Source organism: Ovis aries, chromosome 18 (assembly GCF_016772045.2).
Source record: "Ovis aries strain OAR_USU_Benz2616 breed Rambouillet chromosome 18, ARS-UI_Ramb_v3.0, whole genome shotgun sequence".
Classification (NCBI taxonomy): domain Eukaryota; kingdom Metazoa; phylum Chordata; class Mammalia; order Artiodactyla; family Bovidae; genus Ovis; species Ovis aries.
Window position 1 is genome coordinate 32,677,718 of NC_056071.1, and position 20,341 is coordinate 32,698,058.

The window sequence follows — 20,341 nt, forward strand, 5'->3', positions numbered from 1 at the left end:
CCATTAACTGATGGGACCAGATGCCGTGATCTTAGTTTTCTGAATGTTGAGCTTTAAGCCAACTTTTTCACTCTCCTCTTTCACTTTCATCAAGAGGTTCTTTAGTTACTCTTCACTTTCTGCCATAAGGGTGATGTCATCTCCATATCTGAGGTTATTGATATTTCTCCCGGCAATCTTGATTCCAGCTTGTGTTTCTTCCAGACCAGCATTTCTCATGATGTAATCTGCATAGAAGTTAAATAAGCAGGGTGACAATATACAGCCTTGATGTACTCCTTCTCCTATTTGGAACCAGTCTGTTGTTCCATGTCCAGTCCTAACTGTTGCTTCCTGACCTGTGTATAGGTTTCTCAAGAGGCAGGTCAGGTGGTCTGGTATTCCCATCTCTTTCAGAATTTTCCACAGTTTATTGTGATCCACACAGTCAAAGGCTTTGGCATAGTCAGCAAAGCAGAAATAGATGGTTTTCTGGAACTCTGTTATTTTTTTCATGATACAGAGGATGTTGGCAATTTGATCTCTGGTTCCTCTGCCTTTTCTAAAACCAGCTTGAACATCTGGAAGTTCACGGTTCATGTATTGCTGAAGCCTGGCTTGGAAAATTTTGAGCATTACTTTACTGGCATGTGAGATGAGTGCAATTGTGCAGTAGTTTGAGCATTCTTTGGCATTGCCTTTCTTTGGGATTGGAATGAAAACTGACCTTTTCCAGTCCTGTGGCCACTACTGAGTTTTCCAAATTTGCTGGCATATTGAGTGCAGCACTTTCACAGCATCATCTTTCAGGATTTGAAATAGCTCAACTGGAATTCCATCACCTCCACTAGCTTAGTTCATAGTGATGCTTTCTAAGGCCCACTTGACCTCACATTCCAGGATGTCTGGCTCTAGGTGAATGATCACACCATCTTGGTTATCTGGACCGTGAAGATCTTTTTTGTACAGTTCTTCTGTGCATTCTTGCCACCTCTTCTTAATATCTTCTGCTTCTGTTAGGTCCATACCATTTCTGTCCTTTATCGAGCCCATCTTTGCATGAAATGTTCCCTTAGTGTCTCTAATTTCCTTGAAGAGATCTCTAGTCTTTCCCATTCTGTTGTTTTCCTCTACTTCTTTGCATTGATCGCTGAGGAAGGCTTTCTTATAGAGCGATAGAGGAAGCACCTATTCATTCCTTCCTCATGCTCACAGCTCTTGGTGTGGAGATCCCCACGTGTATGCAAGTGTTTCATCTCATTTCAGCCCCAAATACCTGGAGATATTATCTGTAGCCTTGGCCTTTCCTGTGCGGTCCAGGTGGCCTGCCCAAACTCTTCATATATGACCAATAGGCATAAGCATCCTGGGTGGGGTGTTGTGCTCAGTGGAGTCCGACTCTCTGCAATCCTTTGGACTCTAGCCTTCCAGGCTTCTCTGTCCATGGGATTCTCCAGGCAAGAATGCTGGAGTGGATTGCCATTTCCTCCTCCAGGGCATCTTCCCGACCCAAATCCAGAACCCACATCTCCTGTGTCTACTGCATTGCAGGCAGATTATTTACTGCTGAGCCACCAAGGAAGCCTTCACCTGAAGTGTCTCAGTCATGTCTGACTCTTTGCAACCCCATGCACTATAGCCTGCCAGGCTCCTCTGTCCAGGGAATTTTCCAGGCAAGGATACTGGAGTGGGTTGCCATTTCCTTCTCTGATACGCATGCTAACTGTGTGCAGAACAGAACTTTTGATTCACCCATGCCCCCCAAAACCTATTCTTCCCTCCACTCTTTCCCTCCATTCTTCTCCCCAGTCTTTTCCTCCCTCTTTGGCATCACCAACCTCTTAGTTCTATAGGTCCAGTGCCTGGGAATCCTTGATCTCTCTCTTTCTCACATCATACTTCTAAACCACCAGAATTCCTGTTAGGTCCACCTTCAGAATATATTCCAAATAGAACTAGTTCTTACTGTTGACATGACCGCTGTCTTAGCCCAAGCCGCCCATGCCTCTCTTCTGATGACTGCAGTAACTTTCTTAGAGGTTGGCCTCCTTCTTCTCCCCCTGTTCCCCAACATTACGCTACCATCTTCTTCTCAAACAACCAGAGCAATCCTGTAAAACTCCAAGAGATCACATTTTGCCTCTGTTCAGAACTCTCCAAGGACTTCCAGTCTCATTTAGAATTAAACTCAAAAGCCTTCCCAAGGGCTGTTCTCTGACCTTCTCCTCCTCCATCCTCCCCAGTCCTCAGTCCCTTTCAGCTACACTGGCCTCCTTGCGGTTCCTTGGGTCTTTGCCCCTGCCCTTTCCTCTCTCTGGAATGGTCCACGTTTAGAGCTTTGTTCCCTCTTTTACTTCCAGCAGGTCTCTATTTAATTGTCACCTCCTCAACGCAGACTCTCCCAGCCATCTGGTCAAATGGAGCCACCTCCACACTCTCTATTCCGTTGCCTTGATTTGTTTTTCTTTTTAGTGCTTATCACCTGATAGTAGATTGCATCTCTCTGCGTTCTTCGTCTACCCTACCCTGACTACAGTGTAAGATTCTTGGCCATAGACTTTGTCTTGTTCTTTTCTGAATGAAATTCCTAGTTCTAAATACAGAGCTCAGGAAATTTCCTGGTGATGCAGTAATTAGGACTTGATACTTTCACTGCTGAAGCCCAGGTCTGATCCCTGGTAAAGGAACTAAGATTCCCCCAGACTGTATGGTGTAGACAAAAGCAAACAAAACCCGAATAGTTGATACACAATGATGAATGAAGGAATGGATTAATTATTGGTTTGAATTATGTGAAACTGTTGACATTCTAAATATTCTGGCTTACACAAATAAGAATTCAGGTAGTTCATCTTCGCAACATACATTATCTCCATTTTATTGGTGATGAAACTGAAGCTCAATGAGGTAAAGTGACTTCCCCAAGTGTGATATTGGGATTATAAGTAATACATGTTTTTGGTGTTCATCCTCTGTTCCTGGCACAGAACTTCTAAAATCCTTGAAACTTCCCAAGTGATAGGAGAGTCTTGTGTTATTCAGCAACAAGCCTCTTTCAGCCATGAACATAGTCACTTAGTCGTGTCTGACTCTTTGTGACTTTGAGCACATCAAACTCCTCTGTCCATGAGATTCTCCAGGCAAGAATACTGGAGTAGGTTGTCTTGCTCTCCTCCAGGGGATAGTCCCAGTCCAGGGATTGAACCCAGGTCTCTCATATTGCAGGCAGATTCTTTACCATCTGAGCCATCAGGGAAGTCCAAAAATACTGGAGTGGGTAGTCCCTCCCTTCTCCAGGGGAACTTCCTGACCCAGGGATCGAACCAGGGTCTCCTGTATTACAGATGGATTCTTTACCAGCTGAGCTACCTGGGAAGCCCCCTTTCCACCATACTGGAGCTTGTATGAGATGACTGGTGACTGGAAGCCTCTAGGTAGCTTCAGGATACAAAGTGGTTGCCAGGGGAACCAATCACATGATTAAAGGGTTAGAAGTTTCAGTCCCACTCCCTGACCTCTGGGGAGGGGCAAAAGGTTTACATTAATTACCAATGGCTCATGGTTTAATCAATCATGCCTATGTAATGGAATCTTCGTTAAAAACCCCAAGTGAAAGTGTTTGGAGAGCTTTTACATTGGCAAACATATCCATGTGCTAGGAGTTTAGTGCTACCCAAACTCCATGAGGACAGAAATTTCTACACTCAGGGACCTTTCAGACCCTTCACCTTAGGACCTCTTTATCTGTTTTTTTTTTTTTTTTAATTTATATCCTTTATAATATCCTTTAGAATAAAATGGCAGAAGTAAAGCATTTCCCAGGGTTCTGCAAAATATTATAGCAAATTATTGTACCTGAGGAGGGCATTATGGGAACCCCTGATATTTTAGCCAAATCAGAGAGAAATAGGGGTAACCTGGGACCTACTAGTGACTGGATTCTGAAGTGGGAGACAGTCTCGTGGGCCTGAGCCCTTAACCTGTGGGTCTCACTAACTCTGGGTTGTTAGTGTCAGAATGAATTCAACTGCAGCACACCAAGCTGAATGCCAGAGAGAACTGAGGAATTATCTCATGTGAAAAACTTACACACTTGCCAGAAGTGTTGTGAGTAGAGAAACAGTCTTCCTTTACTTTCTCAAATAAAAAAAAGGAATGAGAGGTAGACTTGGAGCTTTTCATTTCTTTTAACACAGAAGGGACAGAACTCTTACGGGGTTCTAGACACCATGATAGGTTTGGGGGGCCACTGAGAAGAGGTCCTGCTACCTGCCCCCATCTCATCTGCCCTGCCTTTGTGGCTGTAGGGTCTTCTGTCCACTCTGACTGGCAGGAGTAGGCAGGGCAATGTGTACGCTGAGCAACGTCACGGCTCTGTAGAAGGGCCAGTGCCCGGGCAGTGCGGACTGCTCCTCATTGCCTCTGCGACTCCTGGCACCCAGGGGCCCTGCCTGCGGCGGGCCTTGATCCTCTCCCTTCTGGTCACAGAGGACATGCGAACTGCCCTCCCGTACTCTTGGCTCTCTGCCTGTCCCAGTATCCTCTTCAGTGCTGGGAAGCTGGATGGCCCACATAGGCCACCCAGGGCATTTCTGATCCATCCTAAGGGGGTATGGATGGGAAACCACCCTGATCCCCCAGTTCTTTTCTTCCTTTTTTCCAAATGAATATCTAGCAGCTCTTTATTGTCTCCTATTAAGTAAAAATGAAAAGTTGAGTTCCCTAAAAATAATTTTTAAGCAATTTAATGTTTAAGTTATATTACCTTTTTTCAAAAACTTACGGTGACGAAAGTTCTTATTACTATGTATTGGATCCCCCAGTTCTTCTGTGCTCAGTAAACATATGTGTACTGGAAGGGCATCTGGAAGTGGGAAGGGGGCAGGCTGACCAGCATCACCTTGACGACAAAGGATGATTGGCGTTGGAAGACATTTTCTGAGCTGATTAAATGTGCGTGAAACTTTTCTCCTCCAGACTGCTACCCGACTGAGTCTCCATGGGAAGAGTGGACTGTAGAAGGGACGAGGGAAATGAGAAACCGTGTCACGGCCTTTTCCTGTTTGCCCCTTTCCAAGCTCTCCTTAAATTTTCAGTTTCTCTCCCTAGTCATTTCCCCTATCTAACATTTTGTTTCAAAATTAGCTGGAAGAATTCTGTTTTTCCTCTTTAACATTTTGCTTATTCTGTAGTTTATTGAGCTTTAGGGAATTTACACTCTATAAATAAATAAAGGTATTATTATAACGCAGCTCTATTCAGAGCGTTAGTTGAAGGAGAACAGTGACATTTTTCTTTATTTTCTTAGAAATGTGTTGCAGTCACAGTAGCTCTCCTCCTGCCTTGGATTAATGGCATAATTATTCACAGTGGGCAACAGGGATGGAATGAGTTTGAACTTGGCCTGAATTAATACACTAAAATATGCCTCCTGTTCTCTCTTATTGCCTAATTAATTCTGAATTCTGAAATTCCCTTTGAGCTAACCGAAAAGCATGGTCACTGGATTCTGGTGCAATTATTCTTTCCTTGCAATAAAAATCAAGTGATTTGATAATTATGGGCTGTTTTGAAAGAGAGTATTTCAAGCATCCTGGGAGGGAGAGAGCCAACATCATAAGGGAACTTTCTGGAGGTTTTCTTTTGTGAAGAACCTATATGTGATGGGTGTGTAAGAGGTTGAACTTGGCATAAGCCAGTCCCTTCTCCCTTGCTCACTCTTCCACTCTATGGGGATGTATAAGTGGATCTGCCTAGTATCTAGTATACTAGATACTAGTATCCTAGAATCCTAGTATCTTTGATTGACTTTCTTCCTGAAGTTTTCTACAGAGAATAAGATCCCAAGAATTAGATTCAGGACTTGAAGGAGAGGCCTGAGCTGTAAGGTCTTAGTCAACCATTATTAGGACTTTGAAATGGCATAGAGGGCACTTGAACACAATTTAAATTATTTGTCACTCTTTGTCTATGACAAGATCCTCAGGGAACTAGGAGGAAGAGAATAATTAGCATTCAGGGATTTTAATTATTTATTATATTGTATAATATCAATGCACTTTCTAACACCACACACACAAAGAAACTCAAAATGGATTAAAGATCTAAACGTTAAGACCATAAACTATCAAACTCCTAGAGGAGAACATAGGCAAAACACTCTCTGACATAAATCACAGCAGGATCCTCTATGATCCACCTCCCAGAATACTGGAAATAAAAGCAAAAATAAACAAATGGGATCTAATTAAAATTAAAAGCTTCTGCACAACAAAGGGAACTATAAGCAAGGTGAAAAGACAGCCTTCTGAATGGGAGAAAATAATAGCAAATGACGCAACTGACAAACAACCAATCTCAAAAATATACAAGCAACTTCTGCAGCTCAATTCCAGAAAAATAAACGACCCAATCAAAAAATGGGCCAAAGAACTAAATAGACATTTCTCCAAAGAAGACATACAGATGGCTAACAAACACATGAAAAGATGCTCAACATCACTCATTATCAGACAAATGCAAATCAAAACCACAATGAGGTACCATTTCACACCAGTCAGAATGGCTGCAATCCAAAAGTCTACAAGCAATAAATGCTGGAGAGGGTGTGGAGAAAAGGGAACCCTCCTACACTGTTGGTGGGAATGCAAACTAGTACAGCCGCTATGGAGAACAGTGTGGAGATTCCTTAAAAACTGGAAATAGAACTGCCATACGACCCAGCAATCCTACTGCTGGGCATACACACAGAGGAAACCAGAATTGAAAGAGACACGTGTACCCCAGTCTTCATCGCAGCACTGTTTATAATAGCCAGGACATGGAAACAACCTAGATGCCCATCAGCAGATGAATGGATAAGAAAGCTGTGGTACATATACACAATGGAGTATTACTCAGCCATTAAAAAGAATACACTTGAATCAGTTCTAATGAGGTGGATGAAACTGGAGCCGATTATACAGAGTGAAGTAAGCCAGAAAGAAAAACACCAATACAGTATACTAACACACACATATGGAATTTAGAAAGATGGTAATGATAACCCTGTATGTGAGACAGCAAAAGAGACACAGATGTATAGAACGGACTTTTAGACTCTGAGGGAGAGGGAGAAGGAGAGGGTGGGATGATTTGGGAGAATGGCACTGAAACATCTATACTATCATGTAAGAAACGAATCGCCAGTCTATGTTCGATGCAGGATGCAGGATGCTTGGGGCTGGTGCACGGGGATGATCCAGAGAGATGATATGGGGTGGGAGGTGGGAGGGGGGTTCAGGATTGGGAACTCATGTACACCCGTGGCGGATTCATGTCAATGTATGGCAAAACCAATACAGTATTGTAAAGTAAAATAAAGTAAAAATAAAAATTAAAAAAACAATGCAAAATGTAAACAATATCAATATAAAAAGTAGAATATAAAATCTAGCAATATTCATCACTCACCTGAGCATCAAGTTACTTATCATATTCCCTTGAAATGATGGCTTCCTATTGGACTTTCCCACCAACATACAAACCTTATCTATTATTTCTTATGTGGAAAACAAAACAGAATTTTCTAAACCTCTCAACTCATTCCAGTTACCTCTTCATGTCTCTGATTCTGTTTATGGAAAATTTATTTTTAAATTGTCATTTATACTTCTGGCTCTCAGTTCTCACCTCCTAGTCTATTCAATTCTTGTCAATTAATTTTTCCACAATTCACTGAGCTCACCTTTGTCAAAGTCATCAACATTCTCCCTCCTGCTAAATTTAATGTCATTTCTGTCTTTTTCTTTCCTGTACCTTTAGGTTTATTTGACATCACAGACTCTGCCTGTTTTCATAAGGCATTAAAAAATTTTTTTTAACTTCGGATAGCTCTCTGGGATAGCGCTTTTGTGGCTTTCCTCTGATATCTTTGTGGCTTTTCAGTCTGTTTTCCTGGTCTCTCCTCTTCCCCAGGCTTAGCATTTTTCTTTATGTATACTCACTTCCTAAATGATGGCATTGAGTTCTATGGCCTTAAATACATTACTTGTACATCGATGACTCCCATATTATCAACTCTTTCTACAATAGCAAGTAACTCCAACATCTCAATGCCTTACAATAAACACGTGTTTCTTATTCATGTTACATGAAGGCTGTGGGTCAACCACGGCTCTGCTTGACTTGGCTGGACTCAGTATGACTTCTCATTCCAGGCTGAACAGTCCTTTTCCCGACTGTGTCGTTCTTGTGGTGGAGGGTGGAGGTAGAGAGTGCAACACAAGCCATGAGATCACATTTAAAGCTTTGGCTCAGACATGCCCATGCCCTCACGTGACCAAATCATATCTGTACCCAAGTATGTAAAGTGGAGATATAGTTTCCCTGCCAAGCGTGCACAGATAACTCACATGACAGAAAAAGAGTGAGGATAAATCAGCCTCTTAGAAGACAGTAGCAAGTAACGGAGAACGATAATTCCATCCACCGTGAACCATCGTTGATCGTATACGTTTACTTCCCTCCTGAATACATCACATTCTTGCCCACAGGGAAATTAGTCTAAGGGTGGTTTTACATTTCAAATAGTCACAGGCTGGCAGCACTTCCGACAGTGTAACTCTCTCAGGCACTGTATTGTGCTTGTTTAATCGCCAAGTCCCCTACCTGTGAACCTTCTAGTTGCGAACTTTCAAACGTGCATTCACATGTCCAATCACGTAAGTTAGCTCACGTGTCTGACATAGTACATTGTCAAGCGCATACATCCTTTACGGTGGTGGTGCTTCTGAGTATTTTACTGTATAGTACTGTCTAGACTACAGTAGTACCATAGCTTTGGTTCAAACCTAGGATATCCAGAACCAAGCATAACAGCAGCAGCATATAGCCACTTGTGTTAGCTGGGTACCTAGGCTAACACTGGTGAACTTAGAGACAAACTGGACTTACGAATGTGCTCTCAGAACTCATTTTATGTAAAGCACTTACTGTATTTGTTTCTAGTTGGACCCATGTTCCAATAGACACAGCCACTATTTTCTTCAAGGCATCTCTCTTTCTCTCTCTCAACTAGATTATAGGTACTTTGAGCATATCATGCGTCCATGGGAACATACTCTTGATCTCTTTCCCTGAATCATATTTCCCAATGGGAAAAGATTACCATGATCCACTTTAATTGCATCAGAAATCTTAATGTCAGTCTGCTGGCAACAGCCTTGGTTTGGTCTTTGTCCTGTGATGTAGCTTTAAAACATCTTCTTATTCCAAAGAATATCCTACTCAGTTTAATCTTTTACAGGTGGGAGGTGAGCATGCTTTCACTTTCCAGTCTCAAGGACCCAGAATTTCTGAGCTTTCTACTTTGCTTTTCATCCATTGAAACAGGGAAATTCTCTCTGAGCCTGTCTCTTCCTCATGTTACCAGAGTTCCCTCTTCCAATTTGTTTGCCCATATACAGCAATTTGGGGCCACCAGGTGGTTCAAGAGTAAAGAATCCATCTGCCAAAGCAGGAGATGTGAGTTTGATCCCTGCATCAGGAAGATCCCTGAAGAAGGAAATGGCAACCCACTCCTGTGTTTTTGCCTGGGAAATCCCCTGGACAGAGGAGCCTGGTGGACAACAGTCCAGGGGATCACAAAAGAGTCAGGCACAATTTAATGATTAAACAACAAACATTACAATAATTCCATTGGAAACTTCAGACATCAAAACTTTCACCACTGCTTTTCCTGGGTCTTGTTCTTTGTAGCCTCCTCTAAGACTCCTATAAGTAGAGTCCACATGGATGCATCACCCACTTTCCTTCATTCCCATATGATGTGATCCTCAAATAGTAAGGCCTGGAAACAGCAATATATCCATGAAACACTGAACAGCTCTGTTACCTTTGTTTTCAGACTTTCTCGATCAGCACTCCCAGCCTCTTCCTCTAGGCAGCAGCTCCTCCCTGCCTTACAGAGCAGGAGCCCAAGCAGGTACTCGAAGCTTAATTGATCTGGATGTTTAGAATCAAACTTCATTAGCTCAAATTACTTCAGTTTGCCTAATTTGTTTCCCTATGTGAGCTCTGATAAGCTTGGTTTAACATCTTCGAAACTGTGGTGTTTATCATCATCAATGCCTACTCAAATTACCCCTGCCGAGTAATGGACCAGGAGAAAAATGGTTTAAAAGGTATAGCTATTTCATGTGGCTCTTTCTACACACACGCACGGAACGTGAAATACAAGTCACAAAAGAAGCGTATTTACTTCCACGGGACAACTTTACTTTTAAAAAATGAAAGGCAGTTGGAAAAATTCTTTCAATCATTAATAATTTGGTTAAGTTTTTGAATTCCATGAATTTTGAGATTTTTTTTCCTACATGTAGATAGGGATAAATCCATTGTTATGTTTTTCTTCCAATCTGTTAGACTTTTGATTAACCTGGGCATGTTTATGTGTTTGCAAGTAGACATATTTGTGTTTGTGGGCAAAATATCCATCTGAAAAGAAGTGTGTCTCCCTAAGAATGACTACTGATCCATCCCAAGTGCAGAGAAACCTTTAGCATTGTTGAAAGTCCTATCTAGTGTCTGGAAGGAACCAGAAGCAATGTTTTTTCTAAGGAAGGGTGCTGAGGGGGAGAATTTCTTCTATACCTCTATGTTTAATTCCACATAGTATCTTTGCCAAAAATTAAAAAAAAAAAAACTGCATTGGCAGTAATAATCCTAGATAATCAGTTTTCCCTTGGTGCTTAGGCTTGTTAGCTGTGCCACGTATACAGCTTCTATATCCCTAGAAATCTAGGTACCTCAATTCCAGTACATTGTAGCAGTAGACAGGTAGGTGTTTCAGAGTTGTATTGACAGTTTGTCTGTCTGTTCTTTCTCAAGCACAGACATTGGAAGGGAGAAAGTGTGGCCATCACTGAGAATACAGAGACCAACATTAACATCATCACACTTATCTCAGTAATTTTGTGTCCTTCTCCTAGAATCTGGGACATACAGATTCATTCTGTGCAAATGCTGATGGAAGTTATGGGCTCCCAGTCAGGTTTATGGTCTCTCTTTTACACCGTCTGGATAATCTTTCTGCATTGATAAAAATCCACATTTCCTTGCACTCCATAGGTGTACCCACTTACACTAGAAATGGACACAAAAAAGGAAATTCAGATAATTAGGCACATTTCTTATTTTTAGAGTTATGTAAATAATTGTATTAATTCCGGACTTTGCTTGTGTACCAGGTACCCCTATGCCTGCCAGGCTCCTCTGTCCATGGAATTCTCCAGGCAGGAATACTGGAGTGGGTTGCCATTTCCTTCTCCAAGGAGTATAAATGATGTCAGGGGTGGACATGCATATTGTGGCCTGGCTGGCTTGATAGCCCTCACCAATGGAAATTAGAAACATCTGTCTCTCCACCCGCTTTCAAGCCTCCACCCATAGCTGTTACCTTAAGGAGCTCCCAGGGGGCACAGTTCTCTTAAGAATCAATCTTGGAGACAACGCCGACTGTCCAGTGTGATGCGTGAACTGCTTTCACTTCTCAGGGCTCCCACTGTGCTTCATTCATTCCAAGTCTCTGTTCAGTCACCTCTGCAGATCAATAGGCACAGCCCCGGGGCTCCCACCTGCTCAGGAAATGCTGACCGCCCTGCTCGCCAGCCTTTCCTGCTATATCACATGGTCAATGGACAGGGAAACAGCCACCCTCTTGCTTGGGTTTGACCCTTGGGTCCCTCAGCAAAGTTGCACAGGCTCAGGGTTGCCATAGTGCCTTTACTTTTTAAAAAAACTGGCTTCAGTTCAGTTCAGTTCAGTCGCTCAGTCGTGTCCGCCTCTTTGCGACCCCATGAATCGCAGCACGCCAGGCCTCCCTGTCCATCACCAACTCCCGGAGTTCACTCAGACTCATGTCCATTGAGTCAGTGATGCCATCCAGCCATCTCATCCTCTGTTGTCCCCTTCTCCTCCTGCCCCCAATCCCTCCCACATCAGAGTCTTTTCCAATGAGTCAACTCTTAGCATGAGGTGGCCAAAGTTCTGGAGTTTCAGCTTTAGCATCATTCCTTCCAAAGAACACTCAGGGCTGATCTCCTTTAGAATGGACTGGTTGGATCTCCTTGCAGTCCAGGGGACTCTCAAGAGTCTTCTCCAACACCACAGTTCAAAAGCATCAATTCTTCGGCACTCAGCCTTCTTCACAGTCCAACTCTCACATCCATACATGACAACAGGAAAAACCATAGCCTTGACTAGACGGACCTTAGTTGGCAAAGTAATGTCTCTGCTTTTGAATATGCTATTCAGGTTGGTCATAACTTTCCTTCCAAGGAGTAAGCATCTTCTAATTTCATGGCTGCAATCACCATCTGCAGTGATTTTGGAGCCCCAAAAAATAAAGTCTGACACTGTTTCCGCTGTTTCCCCATCTATTTCCCATTAACTGATGGGACCAGATGCCATGATCTTCGTTTTCTGAATGTTGAGCTTTAAGCCAACTTTTCCACTTTCCTCTTTCACTTTCATTAAGAGGCTCTTTCGTTCCTCTTCACTTTCTGCCATAAGGGTGATGTCATCTGCATGTCTGAGGTTATTGATATTTCTCCCGGCAATCTTGATTCCAGCTTGTGTTTCTTCCATTCCAGCGTTTCTCATGATGTAATCTGCATATAAATTAAATAAGCAGGGTGACAATATACAGCCTTGATGTACTCCTTTTCCTATTTGGAACCAGTCTGTTGTTCCATGTCCAGTTCTAACTGTTGCTTCCTGACCTGCATATAGGTTTCTCAAGAGGCAGGTCAGGTGGTCTGTATTCCCATCTCTTTCAGAATTTTCCAGAGTTTATTGTGATCCACACAATCAAAGGCTTTGGCATAGTCAATAAAGGAGAAATGGATCTTTTTCTGGAATTCTCTTGCTTTTTCCATGATCCAGCAGATGTTGATGATTTGATCTCTGGTTCCTCTGCCTTTTCTAAGACCAGCTTGAACATCTGGAAGTTCATGGTTCATGTATTGCTGAAGCCTGGCTTGGACAATTTTGAGCATTACTTTACTGGCATGTGAGATGAGTACAATTGTGCAGTAGTTTGAGCATTCTTTGGCATTGCCTTTCTTTGGGATTGGAATGAAAACTGACCTTTTCCAGTCCTGTGGCCACTGCTGAGTTTTCCAAATTTGCTGGCATATTGAGTGCAGCACTTTCACAGCATCATCTTTCAGGATTTGAAATAGCTCAACTGGAATTGCATCACCTCCACTAGCTTAGTTCATAGTGATGCTTTCTAAGGCCCACTTGACCTCACATTCCAGGATGTCTGGCTCTGGATGAGTGATCACACCATCGTGATTATCCAGGTCGTGAAGATCTTTTTTGTACAGTTCTACTGTGTATTCTTGCCACCTCTTCTTAATATCTTCTGCTTCTGTTAGGTCCATACCATTTCTGTCCTTTATCGAGCCCATCTTTGCATGAAATGTTCCCTTGGTATCTCTAATTTCCTTGAAGAGATCTTTAGTCTTTCCCATTCTGTTCTTTTCCTCTATTTCTTTGCATTGATCACTGAAGAAGGCTTTCTTATCTCTTCTTGCTATTCTTTAGAACTCTGCATTCAGATGCTTATATCTTTCATTTCTCCTTTGCTTTTCTCTTCTCTTCTTTTCACAGCTATTTGTAAGGCCTCCCCAGACAGCCATTTTGCTTTTTTGCATTTCTTTTCCATGGGGATGGTCTTGATCCCTGTCTCCTGTACAATGTCACGAACCTCATTCCATAGTTCATCAGACATTCTATCTATCAGATCTAGGCCCTTAAATCTATTTCTCACTTCCACTGTATAATCATAAGGGATTTGATTTAGGTCATACCTGAATGGTCTAGCGGTTTTCCCTACTTTCTTCAATTTGAGTCTGAATTTGGTAATAAGGAGTTCATGATCTGAGCCACAGTCAGCTCCTGGTCTTGTTTTTGTTGACTGTATAGAGCTTCTCCCTCTTTGGCTGAAAAGAATATAATCAATCTGATTTTGGTGTTGACCATCTGGTGATGTCCATGTGTAGAGTCTTCTCTTGTGTTGTTGGAAGAGGGTGTTTTCTATGACCAGGGCATTTTCTTGGCAAAACTCTATTAGTCTTTGCTCTGCTTCAAAAAACTGGCTTATTGAGCTATAATTCATATACCATAGAATTTGCCCTTGTGAAGTTCAATTTTTTGCCTATTAATTATTTTTTTCACATTAAAATTATTTTTTTAATTGAAGGATAATTGCTTTACAGAATCATATTGGTTTTTGCCAAACATCAACATGAATCAGCCATTAGGTATACCTTTGCCCCCTCTGTCTTTAAAACAATTTTCCATCTCAACAACATTTAAGGGTATGATTCAGCAAGATTGATTACACTCTAAATTTTATGCATCTGTCACCACTATCTATTTCCAAAACTTTAAAAATCATTCCAATCAAAAACTAAACTATTAAAAAATAATTCTCTATTTCTCCCTACCCATCCCCTGTTAAGAAAGAAAAGAAAGTGAAGTTGCTCAGTCGTGCTTGACTCTTTGCAACCCCATGGACAGTAGCCTGCACCAAGCTCCTCTGTCCATGGGATTTTCTAGGTGAGAGTACTGGAGTGGGTTGCCATTTATCCTTTGTTAACCTTTAATCTATTGTCTGTCTCTATGGACTTGCTTATTCTAGGTATTTCATGTAAGTGGAATAATACTTTACCTTTCGTGTCTGGACTTGTTCAAATAGTATGATATTTCCTTTTTAAATTTTTTAAAAATTTTACTTTATTTTACTTAGCAATACTGTATTGGTTTTGCCATATATCAACATGAATCTGCCACGGGTATACACGTGTTCCCAATATTGAACCCCCCTCCTACCTCCCTCCCCATACCATCTCTCTGGGTCATCCCAGTGCACCAGCCCCAAGCATCCTGTATCCTGCATCGAACCTAGACTGGCGATAAGTTTCTTATATGATATATACATGTTTCAATGCCATTCTTCCAAATTATCCCATCCTCTCCCTCTCCCACAGAGTCCAAAAGATTGTTCTATACATCTGTGTCTCTTTTGCTGTCTCATATACAGGGTTATCATTCAGTTCAGTTCAGTTCAGTCACTCAGTCGTGTCTGACTCTTTGCAACCCCATGAATCGCAGCACGCCAGGCCTCCCTGTCCATCACCAACTCCCGGAGTTCACTCAGACTTCAGTGGCACCCCACTCAAGTACTTTTGCTTGGAAAATCCCCTGTATGGAGGAGCCTGGTAGGCTGCAGTCCATGGGGTCACTATAGGTCGGACACGACTGAGCGACTTCACTTTCACTTTTCACTTTCATGCATTGGAGAAGGAAATGGCAACCCACTCCAGTGTTCTTGCCTGGAGAATCCCAGGGACGGGGGAGCCTGGTGGGCTGCTGTCTATGGGGTTGCACAGGGTCGGACACGACTGAAGCGACTTAGCAGCAGCAGCAGCACGTCCATTGAGTCAGTGATGCCATCAGCCATCTCATCCTCTGTCGTCCCCTTCTCCTCCTGCCCCCAATCCCTCCCAGCATCAGAGTCTTTTCCAATGAGTCAACTCTTCGCATGAGGTGGCCAAAGTACTGGAGTTTCAGCTTTAGCATCATTCCTTCCAAAGAAATCCCAGGACTGATCTCCTTCAGAATGGACTGGTTGGATCTCCTTGCAGTCCAAGGGACTCTCAGGAGTCTTCTCAACACCACAGTCCAAAAGCATCAATTTTTCAGTGCTCAGCCTTCTTCACAGTCCAACTCTCACATCCATACATGACCACTGGAAAAACCATAGCCTTGACTAGATGGATCTTAGTCGGCAAAGTAATGTCTCTGCTTTTGAATATGTTATTGTTACCATCTTTCTAAATTCCATATATATGTGTTACTTTATGGTCCGCCTAGTCAAGGCTATGGTTTTTCCTGTGGTCATGTATGGATGTGAGAGTTGGACTGTGAAGAAGGCTGAGCGCTGAAGAATTGATGTGTTTGAACTGTGGTGTTGGAGAAGACTCTTGAGAGTCCCTTGGACTGCAAGGAGATCCAACCAGTCCATTCTGAAGGAGATCAGTCCTGGGATTTCTTTGGAAGGAATGATGCTAAAGCTGAAACTCCAGTACTTTGGCCACCTCATGCGAAGAGTTGACTCATTGGAAAAGATTCTGATGCTGGGAGAGATTGGGGGCAGGAGGAGAAGGGGACGACAGAGGATGAGATGGCTGGATGGCATCACGGACTCGATGGACGTGAGTCTGAGTGAACTCCGGGAGATGGTGATGGACAGGGAGGCCTGGCATGCTGCGATTCATGGGGTCGCAAAGAGTTGGACACGACTGAGCAACTGAAATGAACTGAACTGAACTGAACTGATACTGTGTTGGTGTTTTTCTTTCTGACTTACTTCACTCTGTATAATTGGCTCCAGTTTCATCCACCTCATTAGAACTGATTCAAATATATTCTTTTTAATGGCTGAGTAATACTCCATTGTTTATATGTATCACAGCTTTCTTATCCATTCATCCACTGATGGACATCTAGGTTTCTTCCATGTCCTGGCTATTATAAACAGTGCTGCGATGAACATTGGGGTACACGTGTCTCTTTCAATTCTGGTTTCCTCAGTGTGTATGCCCAGCAGTGGGATTGCTGGGTCATATGGCAGTTCTATTTTAAATTTTTTAAGGACTCTCCACACTGTTCTCCATAGTGGCTGTACTAGTCTGCATTCTCACCAACAGTGTAAGAGGATTCCCTTTTATCCACACCCTCTCCAGCATTTATTGCTTGTAGAATTTTGGATCACAGCCATTCTGATTGGTGTGAAATGGTACCTCATTGTGGTTTTGATTTGCATTTTTCTGACAATGAGTGATGTTGAGCTTTTCATGTGTTTGTTAGCCATCTGTATGTCTTCTTTGGAGAAATGTCTATTTAGTTCTTTGGCCCATTTTTTGATTGGGTCGTTTATTTTTCTGGAATTGAGCTGCATAAGTTGCTTGTATATTTTTGAGATTAGTTGTTTGTCAGTTGCTTCATTTGCTATTATTTTCTCCCATTCAGAAGGCTGTCTTTTCACCTTGCTTATAGTTTCCTTTGTTGTGCAGAAGCTTTTAATTTTAATAGATCCCATTTGTTTATTTGTGCTTTTACTTCCAGTATTCTGGGAGGTGGGTCATAGAGGATCCTGCTGTGATTTATGTCTGAGAGTGTTTTGCCTATGTTCTCCTCTAGGAGTTTGATAGTTTCTGGTCTTACGTTTAGATCCTTAATCCATTTTGAGTTTATTTTTGTGTATGGTGTTAGAAAGTGTTCTAGTTTCATTCTTTTTACAAGTGGTTGACCAGTTTTCCCAGCACCACTTGTTAAAGAGATTGTCTTTAATCCATTATATATTCTTGCCTCCTTTGTTGAAGATAAGGTGTCCATAGGTGTGTGGATTTATCTCTGGGTTTTCTATTTTGTTCCATTGATCTATATTTCTGACTTTGTGCCAGTACCATACTCTCTTGATGACTGTGGCTTTGTAGTAGTGCCTGAAGTCAGGCAGATTGATTCCTCCAGTTCCATTCTTCTTTCTCAAGATTGCTTTGGCTATTCGAGGTTTTTGTATTTCCATACAAATTGTGAAATTATTTGTTCTAGCTCTGTGAAAAATACTGCTGGTAGCTTGATAGGGATTGCATTGAATCTGTAGATTGCTTTGGGTAGTATACTCATTTTCACTATATTGAATCTGCCAATCCATGAACATGGTATATTTCTCCATCTATTAGTGTCCTCTTTGATTTCTTTCACCAATGTTTTATAGTTTTCTATATATAGGTCTTTAGTTTCTTTAGGTAGATATATTCCTAAGTATTTTATTCTTTTCGTTGCAATGGTGAATGGTATTGTTTCCTTAATTTCTTTTTCTACTTTCTCATTATTAGTGTATAGGAATGCAAGGAATTTCTGTGTGTTGATTTTATATCCTGCAACTTTACTATATTCATCGATTAGCTCTAGTAATTTTCTTGTGGAGTATTTAGGTTTTCTATGTAGATGATCATGTCATCTGCAAACAATGAGAGTTTTACTTCTTCTTTTCCAATTTGGATTCCTTTTATTTCTTTTTCTGCTCTGATTGCTGTGGCCCAAACTTCCAGAACTATGTTGAATAGTAGCGGTGAAAGTGGGCACCCTTGTCTTGTTCCTGACTTTAGGGGAAATGCTTTCAATTTTTCACCATTGAGGATAATGTTTGCTGTGGGTTTGTCATATATAAATTTTATTATGTTAAGGTATGTTCCTTCTATTATTGCTTTCTGGAGAGTTTTTATCATAAATGGATGTTGAATTTTGTCAAAGGCTTTCTCTGCATCTATTGAGATAATCATATGGCTTTTATTTTTCAATTTGTTAATGTGGTGAATTACATTGATTGATTTGCAGATATTGAAGAATCCTTGCATCCCTGGGATAAAGCCCACTTGGTCATGGTGTATGATCTTTTTAGCGTGTTGCTGGATTCTGATTGCTAGAATTTTGTTAAGGATTTTTGCATCTATGCTCATTAGTGATATTGGCCTGTAGTTTTCTTTTTTTGTGGCATCTTTGTCAGGTTTTGGTATTAGGGTGATGGTGGCCTCATAGAATGAGTTTGGAAGTTTACCTTCCTCTGCAATTTTCTGGAAGAGTTTGAGTAGAATAGGTGTTAGCTCTTCTCGAAATTTTTGGTAGAATTCAGCTGTGAAGCTATCTCAACCTGGGCTTTTGTTTGCTGGAAGATTTCTGATTACAGTTTCAATTTCCATGCTTGTGATGGGTCTGTTAAGATTTTCTATTTCTTCCTGGTTCAGTTTTGGAAAGTTGTACTTTTCTAAGAATTTGTCCGTTTCTTCCACGTTGTCCATTTTATTGGCATATAATTGCTTATAGTAGTCTCTTATGATCATTTGTATTTCTGTGTTGTCTGTTGTGATCCCTCCATTTTCATTTCTAATTTTACTGATTTGATTTTTCTCCCGTTGTTTCTTGATGAGTCTGGATAATGGTTTGTCAATTTTATTTATCCTTTCAAAGAACTAGCTTTTGGCTGTGTTGATTTTTGCTATGGTCTCTTTTGTTTCTTTTGCATTTATTTCTGCCCTAATTTTTAAGATTTATTTCCTTCTAGTAACTCTGGGGTTCTCCATTTCTTCCTTTTCTAGTTGCTTTAGGTGTAGAGTTAGGTTATTTATTTGACTTTTTCTTGTTTCTTGAGGTATGCCTGTACTGCTATGAACTTTCCCCTTAGCACTGCTTTTATAGTGTCCCACAGGTTTTGGGTTGTTGTGTTTTCATTTTCATTCATTTCTATGTATATTTTGATTTCTTCTGTGATTTGTTGGTTATTCAGAAGCGTGTTGTTCAGCCTCCATATGTTGGAATTTTTAATAGTTTTTCTCCTGTAATTGAGATCTAATCCTACTGCATTGTGGTCAGAAAAGATGCTTGGGATGATTTCAATTTTTTTTGAATTTACCAAGGCTAGATTTATGGCCAAGGATGTGATCTATCCTGGAGAAGCCTCCGTGAGCACTTGAGAAAAAGGTGAAATTCATTGTTTTGGGGTGAAATGTCCTATAGATATCAATTAGGTCTAACTGGTCTATTGCATCATTTAAAGTTTGTGTTTCTTTGTTAATTTTCTGTTTAGTTGATCTGTCCATAGGTGTGAGTGGGGTATTAAAGTCTCCCACTATTATTGTGTTATTGTTAATTTCCCCTTTCATAGTTGTTAGCATTTGTCTTACATATTGCGGTGCTCCTATGTTGGGTGCATATATATTTATAATTGTTATATCTTCTTCTTGGGTTGATCCTTTGATCATTATGTAGTGGCCTTCTTTGTCTCTTTTCACAGCCTTTGTTTTAAAGTCGATTTTATCTGAAATGAGTATTTCTACTCCTGCTTTCTTTTGGTCTCAATTTGTGTGGAATACCTTTTTCCAGCCCTTCACTTTCAGTCTGTATGTGTCCCTTGTTTTGAGGTGGGTCTCTTGTAGACAACATATAGAGGGGTCTTGTTTTGTATCCATTCAGCCAGTCTTTGTCTTTTGATTGGGGCATTCAACCCATTTATGCTTAAGGTAACTATTGATAAGTATGATCCCGTTGCCATTTACTTTATCGTTTGGGTTCTGGTTTATACACCCGTTTTGTGTTTCCTGCCTAGAGAAGATCCTTTAGCATTTGTTGGAGAGCTGGTTTAGTGATGCTGAATTCTCTCAGCTTTTGCTTGTCTGTAAAGCTTTTATTTCTCCTTCATATTTGAATGAGATCCTTGCTGGGTATAGTAATCTGGGCTGTAGGTTATTTC